This window comes from Meleagris gallopavo, chromosome 10 (assembly GCF_000146605.3).
Source record: "Meleagris gallopavo isolate NT-WF06-2002-E0010 breed Aviagen turkey brand Nicholas breeding stock chromosome 10, Turkey_5.1, whole genome shotgun sequence".
Classification (NCBI taxonomy): domain Eukaryota; kingdom Metazoa; phylum Chordata; class Aves; order Galliformes; family Phasianidae; genus Meleagris; species Meleagris gallopavo.
This window is the reverse complement of record NC_015020.2, coordinates 9,947,974-9,956,398: the sequence shown is the minus strand read 5'-3', so window position 1 is coordinate 9,956,398 and position 8,425 is coordinate 9,947,974. Positions and strand designations below refer to the sequence as shown.

The window sequence follows — 8,425 nt, the reverse complement described above, 5'->3', positions numbered from 1 at the left end:
TGTACTTACATGACATTCCTAGAGTTAGAAGACTTGATTCCAGATTCGAGATGTGGTACCATGCACTTCAAATAGTTCTTGAGATCTGCACCACTGAAAACAATGAATAGACATTTGTAATCCATTGAAGTTATAGATGCATTCCTATTCTAAGTGAATTTCTTAAAACTTAAAGGCAAACAGCTCCATCCTATGACTGATGTCTGGAAAGTCACATATCCATGTAGTTATTTTTGAAAGACTAAGAGACTCCTGGTGTCTCCAAAATCTCATCCTGCTTACTTAAACGAAAGAGCTGGTCGGTATTAGCTCAAGCTGCTTTTAGCAGTGCTATAGTCCTGGCCTTTGGGAGGGCTTTATGGTCCTTTAGTCCGAAAAAGGCGCAAATTCTTTATCTCAAGACTTAGTATTATTTTCCTTTTTAATACACTGAAGTTTATACTAAGAGATATATATATACTTACAAAGCCTTTTGCTTCTTTTTATGGATTTTGCCTTCTGCGAGCTTGCAGTCCTCCTTTCCATTTAATTCGGTCATGTTGTTATGGGAAAAAAATAATCCTGGCATTTTACTGAACTTTGAAGGGAAGCGCCTCTTGCAGCGATAATCCTCCAAGCACCAAATGTCAGTTTGCTGCCTGCTGCCGCCTTTTATTGACGCAGGCAGCCCCGCTACTTGGTGTGAACAGATCTGTTTATCATGTCGCCTCACCACAAACTGTGGAAGTTCCCTTTTTTCAGAGCGCGGTGACGTGAGTCTTTTGAGAAAGAAAACAGACAGCAGTGTCTCGTGGTTGAGGTTAAACCGGATGAGACTGATTTACTTTAGGTTTGTTTTGTGTGTCCGTGATACCAAAAACCCCAAATATCTCCTCTAGAACTTTGAATTCTTGCCTTTCCCTAGTGAATTCAAATCGGCGTTTCTTCTTGAGTTCATCTAACAGGCCCCAAATATTACAGTTTAATCTTGAAAACATTTACCTGTTATGTGTCTGATACACCACGTGTGTACTTAGAATTGTTTGCTTTTTGTGGGTCAAAAAAAAACTAGAACTGTGTACTCTAAGATACGCCAATATCAATGTTCCATATGTAACAAATGTATGTCATTATCATATTATCACAAGATAGCTTGGGTTGAAAGGGACCTTAAAGATCATCTAGTTCCAATCCCCTTCTGTGGGGATGGTAGTTGTCAACTACTAGAACTGACTACTAAGGAGCCCATCAAACTTGGCCTTGAATGCCCCCAGGGATGGAGCACCCAAAATTTCTCTGGGCTGTGGTGCCAGCACCTCACCACCCTCTGAGTGAAGAACTTAATCCTAACATCTTTCAGTTTAAACCCATTCCCCCTTGTCCTATCACTACCTACCTGCATAAGAAGTTGTTCTCCCTCCTGCTTGTAAGTTCCCTTCAAGTACTGGAAAACTACAATGAACCTTCTCTTCTCCAAGCTAAACAAGCCCAACTCCCTCAACCTTTCTTCATAGGAGAGATGCTCCAGCCCTTTGAGCATCTTTATGGCCTCCTCTGGATCCCTCCAACAACTCTGTACCAGTTGCTCTCCATAGATTACTATGTTAGATAGAGGCATCTGATTTGTTTAGCTACACGTGCTGTGGGAATGTTAAACGATTTTGATAGGAAATAGTTTTAGAGGAGAGAAGAGAGAGAGAATTTGTAAGCTCACTGCTGTATTTCAAAAAGCCTCTGTAATTTTAGGTGATTCAGAATAGTATGAAGATGAATTTAAGGTACAGAACTGTTGTTTCAAAGGCAGTATGATCATTATAATGCGTCTGAGGGAGGCATCCATTCTTTCTCCATATATATACTTGAATTCCCTTGCGAAGAAAGAACCATGAATACAAAGCAAGATGAATTGTTACCTTGAAGAGAGAGAACTTGCCTTTGTTTATTTGTCTGGACTTTAGGGTGTAAGTGCTTCATCTCATCCCTGGACATCTCAATGTTTTGCTTTTCTGGACAGTTTCAAAGACTTTTTTAAAATAATGCTTACAACGTTGATTCTCTATAAATAGCTCATGAATTATTTGTGTTAGGCTACATATGGTCATGGCAACAGAGAAGTTGCTCACTTATTTACAGTTTCATAATGGACTGTGGTACAGAGGTCTCAGGAAACCAACACACACGCAGGACAGCCTGTCTGCATCAGGCTGGTTCGACCACAGCAGCAGCTGATCCTCTGAATGCTATTAGTGACATAAATGCATGTGCATAGGCTGTACTGCAGGAAACAGTTATCTTCACGCTATCAGGTAAACACTGACCTTCACACACACAGACTTATTTGCTAACTGCTCTTCCTCTCTCTGAACGGGGCCAAAAAAGTAAAGAAGAGATGGTATCAGTCCTGTGTTTGTTTTCATGCCTAGTATGAATAATGAGGCTGGGGGAACTGAGTGTCTTCAGGTAGCAGCTGTCTTCAGTGAATTACCGGTAAGGTGATAGAGGTGCTAGCACTGGGCTCTACTCAGAAAGGTGCACCACTGATTTCTTTCTGGGAAAATTTCACAGCGAGAATGAAACAGTGGAGCAGGTTTCCTGGTAGTTGAACAGTCTGCACACCTGGAAATGTTCAAAGCAGGTAAAGCCATGAGCAACCTGATCCAACTATGAGGCTACTCCTGCTCTCAATAGTTGGACTAGGTAGTTGCTAGAGATCAAGATTCAAAGGAGAAGGGGATAAAGCTTGAACTTTCAGTTACGAGCAGCTATGAGTATGTCAGCAGCCAGGTTCTGGATCTAGGAAGAGGAGCTACTTACAAAGAGTAGGCTGGTTTGCTTGTTTTTATCTATTAGCAATGCAGGACTGTTGACACTTTATTTGCCAACAAGGAATGCCTACTGCCCATCTGAAATGAAGTTACTATCTTTACCTAGGGGATATGTTAAAAATATCAATGCATGTCACAGGTGTTGTTTCAGACCTCCTAGGTAGGGATTATCATGTGCTACTGCAAGGGCACTGTACATCTTGTGCAACAAACATTCTCTTGGGCAAATAAGGAGTAATATTCTTTTCACTTGCATCCATCTAACAACGGTGTTCTGCAGGGTTTGAATTATGTTTACCAGGTACTCTTTTTTTTTGGTAGAGAATATCCATCCGCCAGCTGAGCTTTAGCTTAGCAATGAAAACAAGTGATTTCTTTGAAACGCTACTGTCTCTTACATGACCTATAGAGATTAAATACCGATAATCCATCTCTTAAGCTAAAGAGGCACTTAAAGGAAATAGAAACTAGCTTCTACGCGAAGAGGAAATGGTGTTCATTTTACAAAAGGCGGAGAGTCCACTACTGAGTGGTAGGGGTAATATTGTGGGTTATTAAATTTATTGTCTAATATAATTAACTGGTTCATAATGGAGTGATAGCATCCCTTATGAATTTTCCTCTAGGTATGATTTGTTACAAGTGAATGCTTTCAGGGATGTAGCCCTGAAGACACACGTTAAAATCTTGCATGTGCATTTAATGGTCTCACTGTTGGTGTTGGATTGATGTGACAGAATTATTTGGATTTTTTTTTTAAGATATATCTATTTGGCTTGAACTTTTATGGTATTCCTTGTTAATTTTTACTCCTAATTAATTGATTAGGAATTTTATTCTTGCAATCAGAAAGGTGTAACCAGCACTGAAAACGCAGGAAGGCTTGCATATTTGAAAAACATTTGAAGCATAATACCAATTTGCAGCAAGGAATGACACACTCAAATTCAATTAAATATTTTCCACTTGAATAAGTTCCATTACATTTATTCTGTGGACAATACAAAGGACATGCTTTGTTTCTGCTGAATTACCAGCAGAATGCTCTTGGGGATTTTTCCAGGGATCCACTCAGCTTCTGCAGAGGACCTGATAGATTCTCCTCTTGATAGTGAAGGAGTGACTTGTCAGGAGCTCATGAAATCACTGTGGAGGTTAAACACTGTTCATCTACTGCATCCGCTCCTGAATGCATTTACATATCGTGTAAAGAGATTGAGATGCACAAGGGGAAAACCTGTCAACCCCTGGAAGTTTACAGTAGGCTCTGAGCTGCAGCCTTTGTGACTCCAGCTATGTTAGCAGTTTCTCTGGCTACCAGAGGATGTTGTGAGTCACCAGTAATTATTGGAAGAACTCAAAAAAAAATTTTTTTTAAATGGTGAATACCCATAGAATCATAGAATGGGCTGGGTTGAAAAGGACCACAATGAACATGTAGTTTCAACCCCCGGCCATGTGCAGGGTCACCAGACCAGGCTGTCCGGAGCCACATCCAGCCTGGCCTTGAATGCCTCCAGGATGATGGGGCATCCACAACCTCCTTGGGCACGTTGTTGTTTTTACAAAGTTACTTATTTTTTTTCTACGCCATTTCCTCTCTACAGAGAAATATTAAAAATATTTTATGACAGATGTTGTTAGTGTTACCAATTCTGTTTATACAGTAGAGTCAGTGCAAGGGATCGTATATGCGTTATTTCTGCATTCTACTGAAGCACATCTCTCATACTGCAGACTGTAATAAGCTTATACAATTTATCAGAAATCAGATCCTTTTCATTCTGGGGCTTTCCACCAGGAATAAATTAACTGTTTTATTTCTTTGAAGTCAGGGGACTTTTGGTTCTCAGCTGTGCTGACTGACACCTGGATTGAAGAAAAAGAAAAAAAAAAAGCACAGTGAGTTTTAGCTGCTGGTGGTGATGCTTCCTGTGTCTGCTGCTCAGCAGTGCAGGAAATGTGTTCAGCAAGCACTTATCTGGGAAACGCTCACATTTCTCTTTGCCTACTTCACATTTTTTATGTGCTTGCACATTGGTGTACTGAAGCAGTGCTGTGTTTCTTGTGTAAGCTACTAAGCAAAAAATGTGAGAAGAGGGCCTGAGGTGGGGAGGTGTGAAGCAGAATTTGCTGAGTGTTCTCTGGGAACGTGGAAAGGAGATGTGAACACAATGCCCATTTAGCTTTTGAAATTAGCGGTCTTAACTTTCACATCAGTAGTAACGGAGAAAAATCAGATGCTATTTTTCTGTTCTAACTGGTGTTAAGATTTTGGATCTTTCATCTTTAAAATGGCAGATTTTTTGATTGGATATAGACAACAACTTAAAACTCTGGCTTAGGTGTTTTTGAACAGGGATAATAATACCAAGGAATTAGGTGGAGTTATGCTGACAAAGAGTTTCTGTAGAATTACAAACACTTTCAGGTGTCTATTTTATAGTTAGTATTACAAATTTTCTAGTTGAACTGATGCATTAACCCAGGCTCAACTTTCACTCTTATAAAAAAACTATCTCGGGGATGGGTTCCTTCTAAGTTACAGAGCACAGAATGGTGGGCTTTTGTCATTCAAAACCACTGTGCAACTTTTCAAGGATCATCTGAGTGTGCTTCTGCTCCCAGAAGGTGTTGGCTGTTCTATCTATGAAATACAATCTTTGCTCAAAGGAGGGTAGTCACACCCTTAAGATGGATTTTCCTAATGCGTGATTATTAAATCGCAGAGGAATTGCTATGTCCAACCAGTGGGGAAAACTCATTTCTTCAGCATAGTTTCTGTGATAGTCCATAGAAAGATTAAGAAAACCATGCTCATTTCTGCACTGTGGTCTGTATGTTGGCAGCCTGGAATTCCCCATTTACTGTGTGCTGTACATATCAGTACTGCTGTACTGTAAACCAGGTGAGTTTTAATATGTATGGCCATTTCCTTTTAATTTTCAATGAATTTGAAGACAAGAACAGAAGAAAATTCAGCATGTGAGCAAAGGTAACCGAATGAGCAGGGATGGTTTCATAAGAGCAGCAGAAAATGAAACTCACCAAGTTTCATGACAGTAAAATAGCTTTGCTGCTAACTGCTGGGCATTTTTGTGCTGCTCTGAGTTGCTCTGAAAGCAATCATGAAGGAATGATATGTGATCTCCTTACCTCAGCCTGAGATGTGGCACTTGGAAACCACAGGATCACAACTCCCATGTAAAGATGGCTTCCCTATTGGGTTGGCACTGCCTGGACACTGTAAAAGGAAGGGAAAAACCCCTGAACCTTTCTCTTTTCACTGTATTTTCTGCCTTACAAGCATAAGATGTTTGGATAAATATGTGGATCTGCATGTGTGTGTAACTTTGTCTCAAATATTCTTTTCTATCTAAGAGTAGAATTGTTCTGTTCTTTACATACATGATATATACCAACATCACAATGTTTCTGACAGGTCTGATGAAAATACAGCTGTTAAGGAACATCTGTAGATCCTTCTATGTGTGTCACCAGGTATAAATTAAAGCAGCTTTAAGCTTTCAGGTCTTCTCAAACACAGTTTATTCTTGGCTTTCATTTGCAAGTAGGTTGCCATCTTCAACACACACAAAGTTTTGGAACATGCACATGTTGGAACATGTGCTCAGTGAGAGTTAGAAGCCCCAAGCCCAGAGTTGGTGTAGCAGCTAGATGAAAGAACAATGTAATAGTTGGCATAGAATGGTGTGATGTATGTAGAACCATGTGGGGTGTGATTACATCCTGTAGTTTTCCCATAAACTCAGCTACTACAGGAATATCCCCAGTAAGTGAAGGAAATAGAAGGTGATTGTCACCTATGACCTCCTAATATTTCACATTCATTAATGCATTTGAAACGGTAATGCTTGTTTTATTTTTCTGAAAACTGCAGGATAGCCCTCAACCTATTTAATTCAATGAAAAAGTCAAGTCAGGTAACAGCATGCTTTGAATTAAAGTCAGTGCAGCTATACAGGTTGCCTTAAAACCTCCCCCTTAATTATGAAGTTAAGAGAGACTCCCGTCAGTGCAGAGATTTTCTTTTTTTTTTTCTTGCTTTTCCCTTCCTTTCTCTTATAACTGTTTTCCAGAAGGAGAAACGTAATATGAAATTTACTATGGGGACTTTTTTTGCTGTTCTGTTTAAAGGCAAAAGCACATGGAACAAAGGCACCATGGACTTTTTGTTATAAGGGTTGGGACCTAGGGCCAAAATAAGCAAAGGTGACAGTTTAGCACATAAGCGAGTTATCTGCTGAGCTGAGTAATAGATAACAGCTTCCACTTGTAGCTGAAGAACATGGATAAGTAGCAGAGAATTACTGATGAAATTTTTTCTCCTAGCAGAGAAAAAAGGCAGGAATTTTCCTGTGTTATGGTTATGGTCTACTAGTAAATTGCCATGCCACACCACTTATTCTTTCGGACAATTATTGTTGATAACTTTCTTCTTTCATGGATTCTTTCTCATTAGATAATTTTTAATTAATTTAGATAATTAGAATGATTTTTCTTGGTTGCATTTTCGTTAGGATTGTCAATCTGGCAGATTCCCCCTCACATATACAAATATTGCTGCTTTGAAAATTTCAAAATGAAGGTTATTTAGTGATACTGGGGAAAAAGAGTTTAATTTGAGGCCCATGTCTGCAGCAGAAGTAGGTTTCCTGCAGTGGCTGCCATCAGCTGTTGAGCTGTACTTGATGATCCTTATGGGTCCCCTCCAATGTGGAATATTCTGTGATTCATCTTGCTCTGACATCTGTATCTTTGACCATCGAGAATAGTTTAAGCAGAATATACTGAACAGAAAGCTACAGCGAGGCTTGAAGGATGCTTAATACATCCTTACTCATGTTTCCTTCAAATCAGCCTTTAACAAAATATCCTAATATCTTGCATCATTTGAAGTTCAGAATATTGTTTGTGTATTATTGTCTTTATTTTTTTTTAATTGCTTTTGTCTCCTACTGCAGCAAGACCTGTGTTTTATAAGCCAACCTTTCCTTTTTGATACCTCTTGCGCTCATTGAATAACCAGCACCACTTTCACTTGTCATCTGGCTATCTGGCTTAATCTCACTGCGTGTTGCTATGGAACGTTCCAAATATTAGGGATGACAGATCCCAGGACTCTCTGTGGTTTCCAGTCACAGAGCAAAACAATAGGAAAAATATGATCTCAGAACCCGGAGGACTATCACAGACCTCAAAACATTCTGACATGTGAAACATGGAGTTTACAAAGTGTGCTATGACATTACTGAATGAGGATGCTGTTTACCTATCATACCTGTTAATGGGCTCAGTTCAGAAGCAGGCAAATTTTCAGTATATTTTGCTATTTCTGCAAATGTCATTTCTGTGAATTTTACTTTCTCGCTTTCACTGGCGCAGACTCGCACCTGTTTCCTTTTTGCTTAACTTTTGTGCTTTATCTTGCATTCATAAAGGAGTGCACACACAATCTGTAAGAATCTCAATAGGGATTTTTGTTTCTGAAGCCAAACCGCAAGACTTTACTCAATGATGTAGTTGCTTCTTGAATTTTAAAGAAATCAAATGAGAGCTAAGGCTAAGATGAGGAAGCAAATAACATAATTTTATATATA

The 8,425-nt window shown here is 39.4% G+C and overlaps 1 long non-coding RNA gene across 1 annotated transcript; it reads right to left on the bottom strand.

The window, feature by feature from the left end:
- On the bottom strand, nucleotides 1-709 carry LOC109369239. Its single transcript, XR_002118047.2, has 2 exons — nucleotides 465-709; nucleotides 1-93 (listed from the first exon to the last, which is right to left on the bottom strand). It is a non-coding gene; the product is annotated as an uncharacterized LOC109369239 (long non-coding RNA).
- Between the last annotated feature and the right edge of the window lie 7,716 nt (nucleotides 710-8,425).